The sequence below is a fragment of the Myotis yumanensis genome, unplaced genomic scaffold (assembly GCF_028538775.1).
Source record: "Myotis yumanensis isolate MYYU_CA2020_CCGP unplaced genomic scaffold, mMyoYum1.0.hap1 SCAF_13, whole genome shotgun sequence".
NCBI lineage: Eukaryota > Metazoa > Chordata > Mammalia > Chiroptera > Vespertilionidae > Myotis > Myotis yumanensis.
The window spans coordinates 40,266,979-40,290,995 of record NW_027223764.1 but is presented as its reverse complement, the minus strand read 5'-3'; the positions used below and the strand labels follow the sequence as shown (position 1 = coordinate 40,290,995).

The 24,017-nt window shown below is 45.7% G+C and overlaps 1 pseudogene; it reads left to right on the top strand.

Annotated features, from left to right (window-relative positions):
- The first annotated feature begins 21,871 nt into the window (after nucleotides 1-21,871).
- LOC139022194 (cytochrome c oxidase subunit NDUFA4 pseudogene) lies at nucleotides 21,872-22,141 on the top strand (annotated as a pseudogene).
- Nucleotides 22,142-24,017: the final 1,876 nt, after the last annotated feature.

Sequence of the window (24,017 nt, the reverse complement as noted above, 5' to 3'; positions counted from 1 at the left end):
AATGACCTTTCTAAAAAAGGTAACCAAAGTCCTTTTGTGAAAGTGTCTGAGATAGGCTCATTTATTTTAAAATGTTATGACTTGTTTTTGTTTTGTTTTTTTAATGTTATTATCTGACAGCCCTCTATCATTCTCAAATTTTGCTTTGGTTTTTGTTGTGCTGACCCAGGTAATCCTGGGATGCACTGGTTGGTTTAGGCAGGGGTCCTCAAACTTTTTAAACAGGGGGCCAGTTCATTGTCCCTCAGACCGTTGGAGGGCCGGACTATAGTTTTAAAAAAAACGATGAACAAATTCCTATGCACACTGCGACAGCAAAAACACCCACCGGGCCGGATAGATGTTTTCGGTGGGCCGCAGTTTGAGGACCCCTGGTTTAGTGCCTAGGGCCCTTGTCACAAAAACCTTAGATTTGAACCTGTAATCACCAGCTATGTTTTCCAGCAAACCACTTAACTGAGTCAAAGTTTCTGCATCTGAAATGGAGTTGTTTTGAGGTATCAATGGGCTCCTACAGGGAAAGCCTGGTGGTGCTAGTTTCATCCTTGTGATATCTGAGATTGAAGGGGAAGGCAGGGGAAGAGGTGGGAGAGGGAGCGGGGGAAGGTAGGCCCTTTGGAAAGATGCAGACCTGGCTTCAGTTTCCAGCTCAGAAACATTACTGGCCATGTGATTCTAACCAATTCCTTGGTCTCTCTACAACCTCAGTTTCCTTATGTGTAATAAGACAGGAAGCATCATAGCACCAGCCTCACTGGTAATGATGAGAATATAATAAGATGTTATGTCTAAAGGCTTAGCACAGGGCTGGCAAATAATAGGTGTTTAATGCACGGGAGGTGAAAAAAAAAAAGTGTTCATAATGCAAAAGAAAATTAAAGAAAAAATAGGCTTAATGGTTATTATTATTATTATTATTATAGAACCAGTTTAACCCAGTCTGACATACCCTGCAAAGCAAAATCTAGTTCTTTTGTTTCCCACCTAATACTGTAGACCACACACTGTATAATCACAGAGCACAACGGAGAGAAAGCATTGTGCCTGTTAAAAGACTTTTTAAATAGATGGTAATGATAACATTAACCACAAGAAAAATAACATTTTGATAAATCTGTGCCAAATACAAACACCAGGCCAGAGAATGCTTCATTTGAGTTCTTGGCAACTAAGCTGACTGTTTTACCCTTTTTCTTTAAAAAAAAAAAAAAAAAAAAAATTTGCCCTGGCCAGTTTGGCTCAATGGATAGAGTCGGCCTGAGGACTGAAGGGTCCCAGATTCGATTCCAATCAAGGGCACATGCCAGGGTTGCAGGCTCTATCCTCACTAAGGGCTGTGCAGGAGGCAGCTCATTGATGATTCTCTCTCATCATTGATGTTTCTGTCTCTCTCTCCCTCTCCCTTGCTCTCTAAAATCAATAAAAATATTTAAAAAATAATAATTTTTTTCCCGCCTGCACTAATTCTTGGTTGTGAAAAACTATCAGATATTTTCTCCAAATGTTATCGGAGAAATGCGTGGATGATCTTTCTTGTACCAACAGCTTTAGAAAACAAAAGCCATTCCACTTGCAATCAATCTCCAAAAAGTCAGCAATCTTTTGTTTTTTCAGTTAATGAAAAGCAATCCATTCCCTTCTCTAGAAATTCAACAATATCAATATTAGCTTTATCAAGAACATATTGCTAAAAATGTATTAGGAACATATAATCCAGGCATTGTAAGCATCCATGAAAATTAAAATTCATACATGAAAGCAAGTAATCTGGATATGCCAGAGGGTGTCGTGGGATCTGCTTTTAAGACTCGTTTATAAGTCAATCTGTCTCTTACATATTCTTTTATTTTTAAATTGAAGTGCTTTAGAAATTCAGACTTGTAATTAAGATAATGTTTACCATTCAAACCTTATCTCCTGAAAAAGCCAGATAAGGAAATGGAAAAGGTATAAGCAACTGGATTGGGGAGATGTGGCCAAAGAGGTAAGAGCCTTTTTATGAGATGGTGAAAAAGGCCAAAGACCCCCTGAAAAATCCAACTGCAGGGGGGAAATCACTGGGTACCACCCAGCCAAAGAAACAATCCCACACAAAATAAGATTCCACCTTTATCACCCTTGGCTCCACTAATGAAACATAACCTTCTTCAGCAATAAGCCAAGTTATTCCCAGAGCAGAACTCTAGGAGAAGAGGCAGTAAGCTTTTTTTTTTTTTTTCGGGGGGGGAGGGGAGGGGGATTCTGAAATTTGTGAGGGGAAAAAATGTAGTTCATTCATAAAATAGGTCCATATTTAAATGTGGAATTATCCCTACATATCTCCTTAAATATATTTTCCTTAATAATTTGTAAACATTATTAATTGCTCCCTTTTCTTTCTTTTTTTTGGTGCTTTTATTCATTGTAGAGTATTTAAGTCATAGAAAAGTACATTTACAATTGAATACTAATTCCATTTTTCATTTCTAATGAAAACTGACATTTCAATTATTTCTCAAAATCAGTTTTAGTCTATCTGAGGAGATATTCAAGAGTCTGAGTGCTACAGGATAATATGATGGAAGCAGAAAATAAGAGAATGGTGTCTCTGTTATTAAACATATATAGTAGGCCCATGAGGGGAAACCATATGCAATTAATTGACACTGTCCTCTGAGTTCTTATTTTTCTGGAAGAGAAAACAAAATGAAACCCACCCCCACCCCCCCCCAAAAAAAAAAAATTTGTGGGATTACTTATTTAATCAATCTTTCACCAGAGGGCACCAAGACCCCTAACCCACAATTAAAAATTTTTTTCCCTAAAATATCATTGTGAAATAGGAGACTGGAATGTATGAGATCCAAACATTATAGGCCAAGAGATAAGAGGCCAACGCATACTTTGAAACATGAAGCAACACCACGCTAGCGTAGAGAAAGTAAAGGGCAGACTGGAGAAGTGGCAAGAACGGGCCCCAGGGTGAAGATGACACACTGGCCTGTATAAGGATCTGCTCATTACTCACAGATTGTTCATTTTTTAAAAATGTGTTTTTGTTGATTTTTCCCCCCAGGGAGAGGGATAGAAACGGAGAGAAATATCCGTAGGCTGCCTCCCGCACGCCCCCTACTGGGGACAGAGTCCGAAATCCAGGCACATGCCCTGACCCAGAACCAAACCGGTGACCTCTAGTATTCACAACCCAATTGATCAACAGGATCTGATTTTTGCCTCCATGTTATTTGAGCTTACTAAGTAGTCACAGTCTTACTCTTAACAGAGGCTTTTTTTCCCCCCACAATTATTGAACTAATCACCATGCCTAGAAAATGAAAGGCTGACTTCCTAAACTGAATCAGTTGTCTGTAAAGGACAAGATGACAGCACCATGCCGAAAAGTCCCCTCTCACCTATATTCCTCCCTCCTCCTGGATCTCCCAAATTCCCCTGGGCAGGAGGTGGCTGCTGACCTGATGGAATCATCCAGCCCGCATGTCAATGTAAAATTATATGCCACTCCTTCTCACTAGCAGCAGTGGCCCGATGAGTGGCGAGTATTTGCATATACACAGCAAGTTGCAAAAGTAATGCTGATTTCATCATCACTCCATTCAGCTCCTGGGAACTGAAAGGCTACTACTGCACTGGACTGAGAAAGACCAGACTTAAAACACTTATTTTTAAAAGGTACCACCTGGCTCCGTTTCTTCCAGTAAGTGAGTTCTACATAAGGGAAGAGGAGGTGGGCGGGCTGCTGGCCGTTCCTAGATAGTTTCTACCACAGGAAGTGTGAGAGCCTCGCACAGGGAAAGGCTGTTTCAAGGAAACGCACTAGAATACCAGCAGACTCAGTCAAAGGCTCCTTCCATATGTAAAACAACCCTGCTGCCCTGCAGGGAGCAAGAAAAAGGGCCAAAAAGGGCCACAGAAAAAGGAAGGGAGAAGTTAAAATGGAGATGGACTGACCCCTCTAAAAATAAGAAAAGCATAAAACACATTGGGACGGAGAGGGAGAAGCCTAAGAAAACGTCTAAAAAGGAAAAGATTCCTTTAAAAGGCCAGGAGACGGAGAAAGGGAAAGAAATGTATAGGAATGGAACTAGAATATTAAGCAGACCACTGGGATCCAAACATTAAAGACTAAAGGCAGAAAAACAGGAGGAACAGAGAAATTTAAACATACAGAGGGCGAAAGATAAAGACGCAAAGCAGAGGGTGGGGGAGGGGAGAGACAAACCAGATAAAGAAGATCGGAGCAGGAAGAGAAAAGGAACAAAGGGCAGAGACCATGATGATCCAAACCTCCTAGCCATCCATTCTGGCGGACGAGAGCGGGAAGCGCTGCTTAACTCGCATTAAAATGGTGAGCGGTGGACCCAGGGCTGTAAGGCTGAGCCACTACGCTTCTCAAAGCAAAAGGAACACTGTATGAGAACTCATCCCTATAACTTGACTGTGGAGATTCACTGAGACCAGAGCAGGGCATTAAACACTGTCAGAGGTTGACAAACCGCCTTATTAAAATCTCTTTAATTGGGGAGGGAAGGGACTTGGTTTTTCACCTGTGTAGCCAGCGCCACTAAAATCAGGAAACGCACCCAAAATGATGCTACCGAAGTGTAAGTAATACGGACTAAGCTCCAAATATCTCCTAATTTACACACCTATCTGCAAGTACCCCCCCGCCCCCTGTTTACTTGTAGTCATAAATTCCTAGTACGCCCTCAATAACGCTTACCCAAACTGGTTAACAAGAACCATTTCCATATTCCTTTTAACATCCTGAGGCCTAAGGGAGGCAACGTTTTTATTCCACTTGAGGTTGTCGGGAGGGGGAGGGGTGAGCACATTTTGGTCCCCGGCGGAGCCGCGGTGGCCGCCCCACAGCGCCGCCCGGCCACCCATCCGCGCGCGGGACGCTGCGCTGCGCACCCCGCGGACACCGGCGAGGGCACCTCCTCTCGCCCCCCCTCTAGATCTGGAGGCACTTTTCAAACGTGGCTTCACAAACGGACCATTACTCCAGTGGGTTATGCAGATCATTTTGCGCCGACAGGGGGGCCGGGGAGAGGCACAAGAGTGGCCGATGCAAGATGGTTAATTTGGGAGGAGGACGAGTTGAATTGGGGCGGGGCGGGGGGGACTCCTGGATCAAACGCTATCTGTTCTCTTGGTGATACATTCGTTTTTACTGGGTCAGGAATGCCCAATTTGGGTTCCCCGCTCACGTGGTAGGAATATATGGACCGCACACAACCTCTCTAGGAGCTAAATGGGTTGGGAGGGTGGGTGAGACGGAGGGGAGGGGAGGAGGGGAGAGGAGGAAGGGAGGAGAGGGGGAGAGGGGAGAAGGGACGGGAGGGAGAGGGGAGGAGGGAAGAGGAGGAAGGGAGGAGAGGGGGAGCGGGGAGAAGGGACGGGAGGGAGAGGGGAGAAGGGACGGGAGGGAGAGGGGGAGAAGGGACGAGAGGGAAAGGGGAGAGGGAGAGGGGGACCTCGCCTGGTCTCAGCCTGGACCCCACCAGGCGTGGCCGCCCTGCCACCCCGCACCGGCCCCCACGTGTCGCTGGGCTGGTCCCGGCCCCAGTGCCGCGCGCGTCCCACCCCGCGGGGCCGGTCCCGGGATAGCTCCCCAACGGGGCTGCAGTGAAGGCAGCGCCAGTGCGTTTGGCGACCGGGTGGCCCTCACAAGTTTGTTAAAAGCCATTTTGACCAAACACCCATTCAATTGCCCGTCCCCTTCCTCCCGGACCCGGGCCTCCGGGTCACCCCTGATCAAAGTTTCCTCCCGAAAAGCTGCGGGAGGCGAGCGCCCACACGGCTTCCCGGCGCGTCTGTCCCCGGTATCAGTCGGCGGAGGCAGCAAACTTAGAGGCGCGCTCGACCGACAGCCACCGCGGGCTCCCCCCAGAGCTCCCCGACCCTTCCCGACCCTTCCCCGAGGCGTCCCCACCTCCGACTCTCCCTAGAGGCGCCTCCATCGCCAGCAATGCAGGGATCCCTCCAGGCCACACTGCCCTCCCCACCCCAGCCGGGTCCCAGCCGAGCGCCGGGTCCGAGCCCGAAGCCCCTCCGCTGCCCGCGCCAGCCCCATTGCGCCCCGCAGCCGGGCCCCGGGCTGACGGCCGCGATCGCCAGCGGGGGCATTGTTTCCCACCCCCAACAAAAGCTCCCCGAGAGGCCCGGGGTGGGGGGTCGCCGCTGGGAGCCTGCCCACCCTGCGGCCCCCGAGACCCGCGGACTCGGCGCCCGGGCCCCAGTCCAGTGGAGGAGAGCGCCGCCCCCGCACCACCCTCCGGCCTGGGCGTGCGGGTCCGGCGCCCCTGCCCGGTGCCGGGGTCCCAGCTCGCACTGGCCGGTCAGGCTCCCGGGGCAGCGCGCGCCCCGCCAGCTCCAAGCAAACTTTCCAGCTCTCGCTCGTCCCGACTTTGGAGCCCGGGTCCCCGGCGTGCGCCAGGGCGCGGGCTGGCCTGGGACGGACACCTACCGGCTCCGGGCACGGTCAGGGCGCCAGCCCCCGGGGCGGCCGGCTGCTTCCCAGCGGTCCACAGTGGAGAGGCAGGTAGCGATGCATGGCTGGGTCGAGGCAGGGGCGCGTCCGGGGGGGCAGACCCGAGAGCAGAGAGGCCAGCGGCTGAAAGCACCATGCGGTACCGGAGCGGTCCCTCCCGGCCAGGTCAGCCCCCCGGAGCTGCCGTCTCCCCAGGACAGACCTCAGAGAGTGGAGCTGGGGCTCTGCCTTCGCTGGACCCTGCACCGCTGAGCGAGAGACAAAACGCGAGCTGGATTTCCCCAAACTGGAGTTGGACTACCCCCTCGACCCTCCCCCTTCCCTACGCCCTCCCCTTCGCCCTCCTCTCTCTCTCTCTCTCTCTCTCTCTTTTTTTTTTTTTTTTTTTGAGGTCAAAGCAGCGTATTGGAGAGGGAGAAAGGTGTCTAGTCATTATCTTTTTTTCGAGGTGCTCTCGAGCTGAGGGAAAAGTTTTAGGGTCTCTAAATTGAATGTGTGTAGATACATAAGGGGGTGCGAGGTCAGAAATGACACCATGGAGCAATATCTGGGTCGCTAGCAATGGAAAACTGCCCTCAACACCAAGGACAAACGCCAGAAGAGGGTTGTGTCCCCTTGACTCATTGCTTAAAGTCTGCAAAGGTCGTCATAACATTTTTGTTAGTTATTTAGCCCTGTCCCTTGACGGCGGTCTTACTTATGGATGATGGAAGTAAGGTTCAGAAAGAAGTAAGGTGTTTTTTTAAATATATATTTTTATTGATTTCAGACAGGAAGGGAGAGGGAGAGAGAGATAGAAACATCAATGATAAGAGAGAATCATTGACCCGCTGCCTCCTGCACACCCCCCACTGGGGATCAAGCCCGCAACCCAGGCATATGGCCTTGACTGGAATTGAACCTAGGACCCTTCAGTCCACAGACCCACGCTCTATCCACTGAGCCAAACCAGCCAGGGCAAGAAGTAAGTTTTCAGCATTAGGAGAAATAGCCAGTGGCATTATGCCAAAATTAAGATTGGGGCATCTGAATTTCTTCCAAAATGTTTGGTGGCTGTTGCTTCTTCCAGCAGTCAGTCATTACACAGACAAGGGAGTCCGACCTTGTCTGGGAGTCACAGTGCTAAGGAAAATTATGTTCACGGAACTATCATTCTTCTTATCATTGACTTAAGAAGAAGTCAAGCCTGACCGGTTTGGCTCAGTGGATAGAGAGTAGGCCTGCAGACTCAAGGGTCCCAGCTTCGATTCCGGTCAAGGGCATATACCTTGGTTGCCAGCACATCCCCAGTGGGGAGTGTGCAGGAGGCAGCTGATCGATGTTTCTAGCTCTCTATCCCTCTCCCTTCCTCTCTGTAAAAAATCAATTAAAAATATATTTAAAAAAAAAAAAAGAAGAAGAAGAAGAAGTCAAACTTCAACTGAAGGCCTATCTGGTTTGGCTCAGTGGATAGAGTTGGCCTGTAGACTGAAGGGTCCCAGGTTCAATTGTGGTCAGGGTTTCAGGCTTGATCCCCAGTAGGGGGCATACAGGAGGCAGTTGATCAATCATTCTCTTTCATCATTGATGTTTCCATCCCTCTCTCCCTCTCCTTTCCTCTCTGAAATCAATTAAAAAATTTTTTTTAAAAAATAGCCAACTATTGTCCTAGCTGGTTGAAGTGTTTGAGGAAGTCATTCTATCATTGCCTTCCACATCATTTTTCCCCCATCCTGCACATAATTTTTATTCTTTGTTATACTTCCTTTAATAAGCATAACCAGGCTGTTCTAATGAGAAAGATCCTACATGTTCAACCTTTCTCACTGATTGGTTCATTCAGATATATTCTTGAGCTTGGAACGAGGCCTACAGGGCTAAGTAAAATTTGCCTGTTATCCAGGAAGAACGCACCTTCCAGGTTTGCAAGCAGAACAAATAAGTGACTGCACTACTATGTTTCCAATGCCACAGTCAGATGTGGGTTGGAAAATTCAGAAAGGTAGCATTTGAAATTAATCTTCCCCGCCAAAATGGACTCTTCACAGCCCGTGTCTCCCAAAGCCTAATTGTGAACAACTTGTCAGAAACAGTTTCTTTGGACCTAGACAAAAAGAATGTTGGGAGAGTCTGAGTCAAAACTTGATTTTCATAAAAAACAAAAGGGAAAGGACTGTCATGGAGTTGCAATATCCTGGCTTTTGTTAGTTCATTTAAAGGATTCATTTTTAAAAGTATTGAAATGGGAAAAGCACACAAAGACTTGGAAAGCTGTCACTGTAGCACTCATCTCTTCATTCTGTAAGTGTGAGTTGAGTCTGTGCTATGTGCCAGGCACTGTTCTAAACTCGGAGGGAACAGCTGGGAGCAAATTGAAACCTCTTCACTTGTGGAGCATGCACTGGGTCATGGAACGGGAGTGTGTGTGTGTTGGGGGGGGGGGGGTGCGTGTTAAAGGCAAATATGCAGAATATGTACAATGTGTCAGATGACCACAGTAAGAGGGAGGGGGAATTGGAAAGGCCGGCTAGGAATACTAGGGAGGGTTGCAATTTTAAATAGAGCAATCAGCTCATTGAGTTGATCTGAAAGAGATAAGGAAGAAGCTGGGCGTTTTTTAAGCATAAAAAAGAGCAAGGGCAGGGCAACCCACTCTGATGCAGAGAGCTTTGTTACTTTACCTTCTCTAATAAAACTCTGCTTGAGAGAGAGAGAGAGAGAGAGAGAGAGAGAGAGAGAGAGAGAGAAAGGGCAAAGGCCCTGAAGGTGGGATCGTGCTGTGGCAACACAACTATTTCACAATAGTAAAAAATGTCTAAATGACCACTAAAAAAAAAAAAAAAGATAGATTGCTTAAATTGTCCCGATTTTGGGACAATTTGGAATAGAAATATAGCTTGGAAAAACAAATTTGGGAGTCATCGGTGTGTAGATGATATCTAAAGGTATCGAATGCCACCTTGATATCTGAGCCTTAAACATAGTGCCTAGTAATAGCAGATCCATCTGAACCTGTTAGAAAAGGGGCCTGATATTTATAATAGAAACAAAAAGTTTGAACAAGTCATGGAAAACTAAATAATACAATGAGGTGTCTACCCAAGGAGAAGAAGGGAAAGTGTAATTAGTTCCAGTCTTCAATAGCAAAGAATAAATGTGCTGGGGTCCAACCCCAGCGGGTCCAGGGGTCCCCAAAGGTGAGGACGGAGTCGGCGAAGAAGGAATGGCACGGGGTCAGCGTTCAGTTGATCAGCATAGCGAGGTTCTCCCTCTAGGATCTCAAGCCAGGAACTCCAGCCGAGTTCTGGTCAGGATCTCCAGCGAAGTTCTGGTCTCCAGCGAAGTTCTAGTTAGGATCCAGCGAAGTTCTGGTTAGGATCCAGCCAAGTTCTGGTCAGGATCTCCAGCCAGGTTCTGTAGCCATGTTCTCTTGCTAGGTTCTCCATCCAGCTTCTCCAGCCAGGTTCTCCAGCCAGGTTCTAGCCAGGTTCGGTCGCCATGTTCTGTCTAGGTTCTCCAGCCAAGATCTGTAGCCAGGTTCTGTCCAGGATCTTTTGCCATGTTCTCTTGCTAGGTTCTGTCTCTAGGTTCTGTGTAGGATCTCCAGCCAAGTCCTGTCTCTAGGTTCTCTCTCTAGGTTCTCTGTTCTGTTGTCTTATTACATCTGTATTTATACCAGTTGGTTTTAATCCTATCAACTTCTATTCCAAAGGTTAGGGTGTTTCTTATCTCCATTCCAGGGAGTAAAGATTATGTAGCTTAAGTGTGATTGTTCTTAGTTAAAGTGATTAACTATCCGCCTGGCACTTAGTTAAGGGGTTTTATTCCCTCCCTAACTTCAGGGAAAAATCCCTACCTGGGGAAACAACCTTTCTCGGAGAGGTGACCTTGGTTAAAACACATAGCGCTAAGGGGAGCAAACATATTAAGAACAGTATGCTATATACGCCAGGTCCCTTGAAACATATGCTGTGCAGACGTTTCTTTCCTGCAGCGACTGTGTCAAGCAGCAAGGATGGACCGGCTCCCAGCATAAATGTTTAAGAAATTTCCCACTATCCTTACCTTACCCCATTCTTCTTCTTTTTTTTTTAATATATTTTATTGATTTCTTACAGAGAGGAAGGGAGAGAGATAGAGTTAGAAACATTGATGAGAGAGAAACATCGATCAGCTGCCTCCTGCACACCTCCCACTGGGGATGTGCCCGCAACCAAGGTACATGCCCTTGACCGGAATCGAACCTGGGACCTTTCAGTCCGCAGGCCGACGCTCTATCCACTGAGCCAAACCGGTTATGGCTACCCCATTCTTCTTAATAACAAAGTAAACATTTCTGTCTTATTCCCAATCATCTCTAGAAAAGAGATGTGAAATACACATACTATGGGTATTGGAACTGAGCTCCTCTAATTTCCTGAGGATATAACTCTAATTTCATCTTAGCTGCCCTGCTTATTAATTACATTGGGCAGTGCCCTAGGAAAAAAATATATATACTCCCCTCAAACACACACACACACACACACACACACACACACACAGTATTTCTTTCCTAAAGAATATAATCAATCTCTCTGCCTTGGCCGGTGTGGCTCAGTTGCTTGGGCGTTGCCCCTTGCATTGAAAGGTTGCACTGAAAGGTTGTCTAACAATTTCAGTGGTAGCCTTTCCAACCTAATCATTCAAATCAAACTCAACCTGGAAGCACCCCCACTTGGCCTCCACACCTGTATTACCCATTTTCTCAACTGCTCGCAAGCAGCAGGATTCTGTTGGCGCCTTAGCCAGCTTCAAAAGCTCAAGACCTAGCGCTGGCCAGTGTGGCTCAATGAGTGAGAACATCACATCTGCCAGTGCACCAAGAGGTTTCAGTCGGGGTGCCTGTGGGAGGCAGCAGGACACTCTCTCTCTCTCTCTCTCTCTCTCTCTCTCCCTTCTTCCCTCTGGAGTCCATTTTTTAAAAGTCTTAAAAAAAAATCTTAAGACCTTAATACTCCAGAGGTTTTTGTTTGTTTGCTTGCTTGCTTGCTTGCCTGAGGTCCTTATTACTTCTCAGCAATCCTTACTTGGGGAGTGTTTTAGCTTCTTCCCGCCTTGGAACCTGTCCTAAGTCTTTATTTTGCTCACCTCCAAAGCTGCCCATAGCCCCAGGCTGTCAAGAGAAACCCCCCAGCAATAGGTTTCTTAGTTACTTTCCCCTCCCTTCTTCAGCAGTACTATTTCCTTCTTAAGTTTCTTCCCTGCTAGATGGCTGCCCATTAATGTGTGCCTTTGCGCCCATAGTCTTCCTGCTATTTTATTTAAGCAGTTTTTGCTTCGTTCATGAGATTTCTGTTCTAGCAGCTTCAGTCTCAATTTCATTAGCTCCTTCTCTGCTGTTTAGAAGTCACCTCCTTTGCTTGACTTTGCTCTCCCGTCTAGCTTTAGCCCTAGTTATCTCCATAACACATTCTATTTCTTCCTATTTCATGTTCCCATAACAGGGGTCCTCAAACTACGGCCCACGGGCCGCATGCAAATACAAATATTGTATTTGTTCCCGTTTTGTTTTTTTACTTCAAAATAAGATATGTGCAGTGTGCATAGGAATTTGTTCATAGTTGTTTTTTTTAAACTATAGTCCGGCCCTCCAACGGTCTGAGGGACAGTGAACTGGCCCCCTGTTTAAAAAGTTTGAGGACCCCTGTTCCATAACATCTAGTTACCCTGAGTTCACTGACCCACTCACTTGAGGTTTCATTTACAACACAGCTTCATTCCTCTTCCCCCTCCACTTCATCTCCCCCCCACCCAATATATTTTTATTGATTTCAGAGAGGAAGGGAGAGGAAGAAAGAGATCGAAATATCAATGATGAGAGAAAATCATTGATTGGCTGCATCCTGCACGCCCCCTACTGGGGATCAAGCCTGAAACCTGGACATGTGCCCTTGACTGGAATCAAACCCAGGATCCTTCAGTTCGCAGTATCCACTGAGACAAACTGGCTAGAGCTACTTCATCTTAAAATGCCTCTTCCCTGGAATTCTGTGACAACTGTAGGCCACCCTAGTTCCTCACCTATAGGTCCAACTAAAATACCTTCCGCACCTTCTCTCTCTGGTTACTCCCTCCTTCAGAACCCCCTCTTGGCACCTCGAGCACTTCAGGCCTCCTCCTGATCCAGCTAAAGATTCCAAAGCTGAATCTCCAGCCCTGAAGGTTTTGCTCTGTAAACTCCAGCCCGTTATCTCTAACCTCCCAAGCCATGGGCTTTGTTCCTTTCATTTTCACCTGAGACATGCTGGGACCTGCTCTACTCCGAAGCGTCTTTTTCTGTTACACATGGTAACCTCCACATAGTAGGCACTTTAAAAACAACTGACAATTATTTCTGGGCATTTTCTTCCTCCCCACTGAAAATTCATGTAAAGCTATTTAAAATTTTTACTGATTTTTAGAAAGAGAGGGAGGGAGAGGGGAAGAGAGAAAGATAGCACCATCCACTGCCTCCTGCATGCCCTCTATGGGGGGTGGGGGAATGAAGCCGGAAACCTGGACATGTGCCCCAACTGGAATTGAACCAATGGAACCTGCAACCTTTCTGTGCATGGGAGGGTGCTCAACCAACTGAGCCACACAAGCCAGAGCCCCAGCCCTCTTGTGGAATCCATTACCAAATTCCATCCATTTTATCCCTTTGTGGACAAAAAGGGGGTACATAATAACCTGACTAGCTCAGGGGAGGCCTGCATGGTGGCCTTGCAAACTCAAGAGACCTAAAGTAACCACAAAGGATGGTCTGAGATTAAAACTTTAACTGAAAGCAGTTTATGGTGGGTAGTCATGTCCTAGGCCGGTATCTTTACCTTAACTAAGCCTGCCTATTGTCTTTTGCATCTAAGATAACATTCCTTTGGAATGTCAGGGTAACTTCCCTTTTTCCAGACCCCACAGGGCATAACCAGGACCCAGGAGAGACCATAAATTCTCTCACTGTTTTATCATGTCAGTTGTTGACTCTTAACTATCCTGTACCCACCTATGTAAAAGATGTGTGTGTCTATCATCTCACTTTTCACTACGGTGTCGGGTGAATTTCCCGCCAAAATATAAGATGGCGCGGGCAATTATTTAGGTTTCCCGCGCAAAATCAGGGATTTTTATGATACCTATTACCCCAATGGGTATGAAACGGTTCGCATATGCAGGTAGGTATCTTTGTGAACGGCAAACAAACAAATATTTGGTAATACGCAGTTACAATCGGCCCGAGTTTACACGTTTCCCGCACTCCACCGCAAATCTATATGAACCGAGTTAAAGACGGCTCCCGCGGAGTACGCGCAATTCACGCGAGCCGACTTAACTCGTTTCCCGCACTCCAAGTGTTTTTATACAATCCCAGAGGTTTCCCCACTTTGCTTTCTATGCCTCTCTAATCTATTAACAGTAAATTTCATGTAGCCCACTTACTAGTACATCTCTTTTTAAAAAAAAAAAAATATTTTTATTGACTTCAGAGAGGAAGGGAGAGGGAGAGAGAGAGAAACACCAATGATGAGAGTCATTGATCCGTTGCCTCCTGCACACTCCCCACTGGGGGGTCAAACCCACAACCCTGGCATGTGCCCTTGACCTGAATCGAACCTGGGACCCTTCAGTCTGTAGGCTGGCACTAGGGCTACATCTTCTCTCTCTCTTTTTTTTTTAAATGTATTTTTATTGATTTCAGAGAGGTAGGGAAAGGAAGAGAGAGATAGAAACATCAATGATGAGAGAGAGTCATTGATCGGTTGCCTCCTGCACACCCCTACTGGGGACGGAGCCCACAACCTGGGCATGTATCCTTGACCGGAATTGAACCCGGTCAAGGGTTCAATGAGTCTGCAGGCCATGCTCTACCCACTGAGCCAAACCAGCCAGGGCTACATCTCTTTTGATTGGAATATATACAACTGTTGTAGGTGGCGGGAATGGCACCAGTTGTCTAATTGGTGGGGTCAAACCAAACCTGGGTTCAGCAACCTCAGTGCTTGAGTTCTGGCTAGGAAAGAATTCACAGCCAAGACCCAAACTATCAGAGAACATTTATTTGGTAAAATCACAGAGGTAGAAAAAATAATTCCTAGAAGAAATGGGCTTAGGAAACAAGTTTTGGAGGTAAAGGAAGGGCCCTTGGAGTTTGGGAGTGAGGAAGCTAATGGTAAGGTGCCTGGGGCAGAGAAGTGGGTGGGGAGGGAAAGGCGTGGGCCTGCTCCTGGAGGGAGAGTCAGGGTCCTCTGTCCTAAGGGTGGAGATTTCAGGGGAGGTCCCAGGGGGAGATCTTAATAGAAAATTCAGCAATCTTCCAGATGTGTCCTTTCAGGGTTATGGTCTGCACTGATTCATTGGCCGGCACCAGGACAGGGGGTCATTATTCAGTGCAGCTGGTCCGGAGGTCAGCCGTGGCTGGTTTTGTTGCTCATGGGGCCTGGAGCAGAAATGCAATTGGGGCATAGATGTTATCTCTAGGGAGGAAAGATCAGGAGATTCAAACCTCGTGACCAGCCTTTAGGTAGGGGAGGAAAAGTCACCCCAGGGGCAAGGTTCCACCCTACAATTGATTGTCCATTACTTGGCCCCTGGGGCTGTCCACCCTGATGACCTTGTGTACCTGGCCCAAGGTCCTTGATCTGCTCATGTCTGTCTAACTGCCTACCACAGAATAAGGTGCAAAACCACCATTCTCTGGAGCATTATCTCAGTCTGTTGAGATTCTGCTTCTCGGCCCTTGTCAACAGTTTAGCTCAAATAAACTCACAAAAATTCTTCACAGGCTTGAATGTTTCTTATGTTAACACCTTCAGTGTGTCTCGAATTTGTCAATTTTCCTTCATTCCCGTGGCCCTTACTTTAGACCAAGTGCCACATCTTACAATAGTCTGCTTGTCCCTATTCCATATCCAACCATAAGTAGAATGATCATTTTTAAAAAATATATTTTTATTGATTTCAGAGAGGAAGGGAGAGGGAGAGAGAGAGATAGAAACATCAAGGATGTGAAAATCATCAATCGGCTGCCTCCTGCACACCCCCCCACTGGGGACCGAGCCCACAACCCAGGCATGTGCCCTTGACCAGAATCAAACCTGGGACCCTTCAGTCCGCAGGCCAAAGCTCCATCCACTGAGCCAGACCAGCCAGGGCAGAATGATCATTTTTTAAAAATATATTTTATAAATTGATTTCAGAGAGGATATAAGAGGAAGAGATAGAAACATCAATGATGAGAGAGAATCATCAATTGGCTGCCTCCCAACCTCCACCCCTCACTGGAGATTGAGTCCCCCAACCCAGGTATGTGTTCTGACCCCCTAGGAATGGAACTGTGACCTCTTGGTTCATAGGTTGACGCTCAACCACTGAGCCACACCGGCTGGGCCAGAATGATCTTTTTGAAATGTATACCTGACCATGACAACCACAGCTTAACACATTGGCTTCATGTTGCTTTTAGGCAAATGACGAAATTCCTTATAGCTACCATTGGCTATAAGACTTGACCTATTTCTCTGTCTCAATCACAAACCTAGTTCTTCCCAATAGCCACAGTGGCTTTCTTCTCTACTTGTAAACCAGTACACTTTATTTGCAGACAAGTTTCATTTTAGGCAGGCAAGAGCCTCTATAGATCTCCGGTCTACAGCTCCCTCTGTTGTCTTATACATTTGTCAATGGAAGTGACCTGCCTGATCCCTGGAAGGCCTTTGAATTGTGAACCTTGAAGCTGAGTGCGGTCATGCATTCTAGGTTGTGATCAAACCTTGAAGACACTCAACTCCCTCACCATAGGCTTTGTTTCCTTTTCCTGGGATGCTTTTTCTTCCTCCTTTCCTCAGTTATGCCCTAGTCATCCTTCACCTCCGAGTTCAAGCGTCACTCCCTTAAGGAAGCCTTCTCTAACCTTCTAGTTTAGGTCAAATGCCTGTTTCATGGACTTATATCTTCATGCATTAAGCCTCCTCTCAGAAGCACTTATCCCAGTTTCGATTTTACATGACTTTCTGTGATTATTTACTTAAGATCTGTCTCTTCCTCTGCAGGGGTGGGGAACCTTTTTTCTGCCAAGGACCATTTGGATATTTATAACATCATTCATGGCCATACAACATTATCAGCTTAAAAAATAACCTAGCTGGTTATCTCAGTGGATAGAGTGTCACCTGCAGACTGAAGGGTCCCAGGTTCAATTCTGGTCCAAGGCACATGCCCAGGCTGTAGGCTCAATCCCCAGTAGGGGACGTGCAGGAGGCAGCCAATCGATGATTCTCTCTCGTCATTGATGTTTCTATCTCTCCTCTCCCTTTCTCTCTGAAATCAATAAAAAAATATATATTTTTTAAAATATATTTTATTGATTTTTACAGAGAGGAAGGGAGAGGGATAGAGAGCTAGAAACATCGATGAGAGAGAAACATCGATCAGCTGCCTCTTGCACACCCCACACTGGGGATGTGCCCGCAACCAAGGTACATGCCCTTGACTGGAATCGAACCTGGGACCTTTCAGTCCGCAGGCCGACGCTCTATCCACTGAGCCAAACCAGTCAGGGCAATAAAAATATATATATTTTTAAATTAGCCTGCTATATTTGGTCAAACGTTTAATTAACTCACTCCCAATGCCTTGACTGGGCCAGACCAAATGATTTATCAAGCCTTAAATGGCCCTTGGGCAAGATGTTTCCCACGCCTGCTCTACAGAATAAGCTCCCTAAAGGGGAGGGCTAGGGGTGCACTTACTAAGGCAGTGAGAGAAATATAGTACCTACTATGTGCTGAGCACAGTGGTAGGTATTATGCCTAAATGGTCTTATTTGATATTCATACCATATCTGGGGGAAGGATTGCCCATTTACAGATTAGAAACTGAAGAACAAAAATTAAAATTAGAACTATCGGAGGGCTGCTCCCCAGGTGCCTACACTGTGTTCCCCTACCCGGCCTTCCTCCAGTCCAGACAGACCTAGGCTCCGGCTGGGCCTTCACTCCAGGAGCCACCCTGTCTTCTGAGTCGAACTTCACAGAGTTCTCTGCAGAGACCCAAGGCAAGATTGGGAGGGTCCCCTGAAACCCACCTGCAAAACAGGCTGAAGAGCCATGGTGCCTGCATTCAAACCCCAGCTCTGACACTTAGAAGTTTGACATTTAGGGATATTTGCTTGAAGCTAGGCTACTGAACTTACACCCCGCTCATCTCCTGAAGTCCCAGTTAGTTCTGAAGGAAGAGGATGATGTCTACAGAGATTGATGAGCCTGAGTGAGGCAACAAGAGGAGACAAGTTAGCATATACCAGGGATGCTGCCTCAGAGATTTTCCTGGAGAAAGTGGCTGATGGCCTCACTTCAAGGTACATCACCTCCCCACTTCCCTTGAGTTTTGCTTTTCTCCACTCCCCAAATCATCTTGATTCTTGTTGTCAATGTTGTTGGAAACCACTTCTTTTGACTTTAGTCCCAGAGCCTCAGAGTATCAGGATTTGTGGTTTGAGTTGGATTTCTGCTTATATATTTGTTTGTTTGTTTATGCTTATTTTTAATTGTGATCATTGTAGCAGTAAAAGCTTTTTTTTTTTTTTTTTTTTTTTTGCTTGGGCTAATTGGTTTTTTTATTGGGAAGCTGTTTTTACAAAGGAACAAGTCATCCCTAGGTGCAAAGTTGTAAAAACTGTTTCCAAGAAAACAGGTTTTGTTATGATTTATTTTTTTCCATCTACGTGGCAAGTTTTTTTTTTTTATTGTTGACAGTATTACAGACGTCCCCCATTTTCCATCCTCCACCCAGACCCCCGCCCTACTCCAAGCCTTCACCACACTATTGTCTCTGTCCACGGGCTATGCATATATGCATATAAATTCTTTGGTTAATCTCTTCCATTCCCCCCTCTGAGATCTGCTAGTCCAGTGGTTCTCAACCTTCCTAAAGATGCGACCCTTTAATACAGTTCCTCATGTTGTGGTGACCCCCAATCATAAAATTATTTCCGTTGCTACTTCATAACTGTAATTTTGCTACTGTTAGGAATCGTAATGTAAATATCTGATATGCAGGATGTATTTTCATTGTTACAAATTGAACATAATTAAAGCATAGTGATTAATCACAAAAACAATATGTAATTATATATGTGTTTTCCGATGGTCTTAGGTGACCCCTGTGAAAGGGTCGTTCGACCCCCCAAAGGGGTCGCGACCCACAGGTTGAGAACCGCTGTGCTAGTCCTTTCCATGCGTCTGGGCCTTTTTTTTTTTTTTTTTTAAATCCTCACCTGAGGATATTTTTCCATTGATATTTAGAGAGAATGGAAGGGAGGGAGGTGGGGGAGAAAGAGAGAAACATCTATGTGAGAGAGACACATGCATTGGTTACCTCTTCAGGCACCCTGACCTTGGCCAGGGATCCAGCATACAACCAAGGTACATGCCTTTGACCCAGAATCCAACCCATGACCCTTCAGTCCATGGGCGTGCTGACACTCTAACCACTGAGCAAAACTGGCAAGGACCTATTTTGTTCATTAGATTCCACATGAAGTGAAATCATGTGATATTTCTCTTTCTCTGACTGGCTTATTTATTTTGCTTAGCATAATAATCTCCAGTTCTAGCCTGGCCAGCAGTGTGGCTCAGTGGTTGAGCATAGACCTGTGAACGAGGAGGTCAGGGTTCGATTGCTGGTCCAGGCATATGCCTGGGTTGCTGGTTTGATCCCTGGTGTGGGGCGTGCTGGCGGCTGCTGATCAATGATTCTCATCATTGATGTTTCTGTCTCTCCCTCTCCCTTCCGCTCTGAAATCAAAATAAAACTGTTAAAAAAGAATAATAATCTGTAGGTCCATTCATGCTGTTGCAAAGGGTAAGAGATTCTTCTTTTTTATTACCATGTAAAATTCCATTGTGTACATGTACCACAGCTTTTTTGTTTTCTTAATCCTCACTAGAGGATATTTTTTTCCATTGATTTTTAGAGAGTGGAAGGGAGGGAGAACAAGAGTAAGAGATATCCTTATGAGAGAGACACATCAACTAGTTGCCTCCAACACAGGCCCCACTGAGCTACACCACCTGGGCATATTTTTAATTTTTTAAGGAAACTCCGTACTGTTTACTACAGTGACTGCACCAGTCTGCATTCCCAACCAGCAGTGTACTAGGGTTCCCTTTTCCTCGTGTTCTCTCCAGTACTTGTTCGTTGATTTATTGATGGAAGCCATTCTGGCAGGTGTAAGGTGATGCTTCATTGTTGTTTTAATTTGCATCTCTCTGATGATTAGTGACATTGAGTATTTTTTCATATGTCTCTTGGCCATCTGTATGTCCTCTTCGGAGAACTGTCTATTCAGGTCCTTTGCCCATTTTTTAATTGGATTGTTTGTCTTCTTGGTGTTGAGTTGCATGAGTTTTTTATATATTTTGTAAATTAACCCCTTATCAGGTGAATCATTGGTGAATATGTTCTCCCATACAGTGGGTACCATTTTCATTTTTTTTGAGGTTTCTTTTGCTGTGCAGAAGCTTTTTAGTTTGATGGAGTCCCATTTGTTTGTTTTTTTCTTTTGTTTCTCTTGCCATAGGAAAGGTATCACCGAAAATTCTGCTACATGATATGGCTGAGATTCCACTGCCTATGTTTTCTTCTAGGATTTTTTTATGGCTTTGCAACTTACATTTAAGTCTTTTATCCATTTTGAGTTTATCCTTGTGTATGGGATAAGTTGGAGGTCTAGTTTCATTTTTCCCCCAACATCATTTATTAAAGAGACTGCCTTAACTCCATTGTCTGATCTTGCCTCTTTTGTCAAATATTAATTGGCTTGGGTCAATTTCTGGGGTCTCTGTTCTGTTCTGTTCCATTAATTTATATTCCTGTTCTTGTGCCAGTACCCGGCTGTTTTGATTACAATGACTTTGTAGTATAGTTTGATATCCAGTGTTGTGATCCTTCCACCATCATTCTTTCTCAAGATTGCTGTGCTATTAGGGGTCTTTTTTGGTTCCATCTGCCCCCCACTGGGGATCAAGCCCACAACCAAGGCATGTGCCCTTGACCAGAATTGAGCCTGGGACCCTTCAGTCCACAGGCCAATGCTCTATCCACTGAGTCAAACTGGCGAGGGCTCTACTTCTTTATTTTTTCTTCTTCTTTTTTAAAACATATTTTTATTGGTTTCAGAGTGGAAGGGAGAGGGAGAAAGAGAGAAATAGAAACATCAATAAAGAGAGAGAATCATTGATCAGCTGTCTCCTGCACGTCCCACACTGGGGATCGAGCCCACAACCCTGGGCATGTGCCCTGACCAGGAATCCAACCTTAACCTTAGGTTGACACTCAAGCACTGAGCCCCGCTAGTTGGGCAATACTGCTCTTTCTTCCTAGACTCTGTTGTTAGAAATTTAATGTACAAATTTGATGAGTTATAAAAAGACTTGACCAGAAAGTGCCAGTTTTCATTTTTTAAAATACCAGATGACTAAAGCCAAAATAAAAGAGAAACATGAAGCAATTTTCTAAAATCCCTGCTTTCTTTTTTTAAGTATATTTTTATTTATTTTAGAGAGGAAGGGAGAGGAAGAGAGAGATAGAAACATCAATGATGAGAGGAAATCATTGATTGGTTGCCTCCTGCACATTGGACCGAGGCCACAACCCAGGCATGTGCCCTTGACTGGAATCAAACCTGAGACCCTTCGAACCGCAGGCCAATGCTCTATCCACTGAGCCAAACCAGTAAGGGCAAATTCCTGCTTTCTTGATCAACCTTTACCTTATGTTCATAAACTTCCCACCTGCCTATTGCATACTAGTCATGGAAATCTGATGTCACAATGTAAGAATATCTAATATTACTTCTAGAGTCAAAAATAGTAAGAATTACATCACACCATGCACTTTATTTTAAAATTTATTAATTTTTAGAGAGGGAGAGAGAAAGGGAAAGAGAAACATCGTTCTGTTATTGTTCCATTTATTTGCACATTCATTGATTGATTCTTACCAAGCATCCAAGCTGAAACCAAGGCATATTGGGATGACATTCTAACCAATTGAGCTACCTGGCCAGGGCTCATGCAATTTCTTTTCTTTTTTAAAAATATATTTTTATTGATTTCAGGGAGGAAGGAAGAGGGAGAGAGAGATAGAAACATCCATGATGTGAGAGAATCATGGATTGGCTGCCTCCTGCAAGTCCTCCACTGGGGATTGAGCCCACAACCCGACCATGTGCCCTTGACCGGAATCGAACCTGGGACCTTTCAGTTCACAGGCCGACGCTCTATCCACTGAGACAAAATTACTGATAAATATGGTCGATCTTTCTTCTGTATCCCCACTTTTTATTTTGTTTTCTCTGCTTCCAGGTCCTCTGCCACAAGCATGCTCTGCCAGATCCTGGGTCAAGCATCCAACTTGATGCCCCTCTTTGTATTTACTGGAGTGGAGGTGCTGGGACAGCCCTGTATGTCTTGGGCCTGGCATTGTTCAAACCAGATGTCTGTTGGGACAGATCCCTGGAAAAAGCTGGGTCCCAATGATCAATGCAAGTTGTACTCAGTGAATGTAGATGAAAACAAACTGAAGAAAGGAAGCCCAGACTTCAAAATGAAATGTTTCACTATAAAGCTGCTTAGAATGAAGGTCTTTTAGAAGCCATCTGCACAACTATCCACATAACCAGGAAATATTTCCCCTCCAAATGCACAAAATCATGTTGGTGCATTGTGTTGGAATTTATACTGATTATAAATATTTGAAGCTTAAAAATATATATAACCAAAATGTGCTTTAAAAAATCAAACCATAAAAAAATGGCAAGTAAATAAATAAATAAAGGGGACTCTTTCCTCCTCCCCACGTGGGAGTCTGTACTTGTTCTTCAATAAATTTCCACCTTTACTATACCAATAAATAAATAAATAAATAGGAAAGAAATCAAACCATACAAAAGAATGTACAAAAAATAAGAGTGTACAATGAAAAGTGAAGTTCCCCCATTCTCTTTTTTATTTAATATATTTTATTGATTTTTTTACAGAGAGTAAGGGAGAGAGATAGAGTTAGAAACATTAATGAGAGAGAAACATCGATCAGCTGCCTCCTGCATACCCCTTACTGGGGATGTGCCCGCAACCAAGGTACATGCCCTTGACCGGAATCCAACCTGGGACTCTTCGGTCTGCAGGCCGACGCTCTATCCACTGAGCCAAACCAGTTAGGGCTCTTTTTTTAAAAAAATATATTTTTATTGATTTCAGAGAGTAAGGGAAAGGGAGAGATAGAAACATCAATGAGAGAGAATCATTGATCAGCTGCCTCCTGCATGCCCTCTACTGGGGATCGAGCCTGCAACCCGGATATGTGCCTTGCCCAGGAATTAAATCATGACCTCCTGGTTCATAGGTTGATGCTCAATCACTGAACCATACAGGCCAGGCCATCTATTTCCTTTTTTATCACTATGTTTTTATGTTCCCATCAGCCCTCCTGCCTGGATTGTTGCAAAAGCTTCATTATTGGCTTCCTTGCTGTCAAAGCTGTCAGTGTTTGCCTTCCCAATCGTCCTATTCATCTCTCCCAGATTAGTTTTTTAAAGCATAGCTGTCACCAGCTTCTTATTATCCACTGAATTAAGTGTAAACTCTTTAGCCCAAGATTAACCAAGATGAAAACTGTTCATATAACCTTGCCCTCCTTTTCTAATGTTATTGGTCAGTGGTCTGGTCTGCCATACAAGTGTTGGGGAGTCATGAAGAGGGGAGGGGCTCAAGCATCTTAAGATAAGCAAACTTGAATATTTTTTGGGTCTTTGGACATGTTGAATTTCCCTGTGTGTGTATGTGTTTGCCTTCACTCATGTTTAGCTATGTTAAAGGACAGTTCAGTTACCTCTTTCCCTGATTATTGATAAATATGGTCCATCTTTCTTCTGTATCCCCACTTTTATTTTGTACTAGGAGCCCAGTGCATGAATTTGTGCAGCTTGAAAGGAACTGTGGCCCACGAGGCTGCAGTGGGCACAAGGGCAGGTCTCAGCCCATCCTCTGTGCCCCTGCCTGGCCCCTCCCGCCACGGCCCCCAGCCCCCTGTCTGCCAGCAGCCCCGCTCCTGCCACTGCTGCTCCCATGCTCTGATGGTGCCGGCCCTGCTCGCACCCGCTGACAGCGCAGAGTGATCAGGACTGGCTCCAGGCGCCAGCAGTGGGTGCGAGTGGTGGCAGGGCCCTGATTGCCCCTCAGGAGCAGGAGGAGGTGGAGAAGCCCTGAGGGGCAATTGGGACTGGCAGCCGCCACCCACATCCACTGACAGTGCTGAGCGATCGGGGCCAGTGCCAGGTGCCAGCAGCAGGTGCGAGTGGTAGCTCTGGTGCTGGCAGCAGGTGCAAGCATCCGGTGGGACTGGGCACGTGGGAGCAAAGAATTTTCAGTAACCATCAGAGGCTCGCCCCGATGACAGTGACTGGCGCCCCCACTCAACTGCTCCACTATCCCACCACAGCTGATGCCCGCCATGTTCCACACTCTGC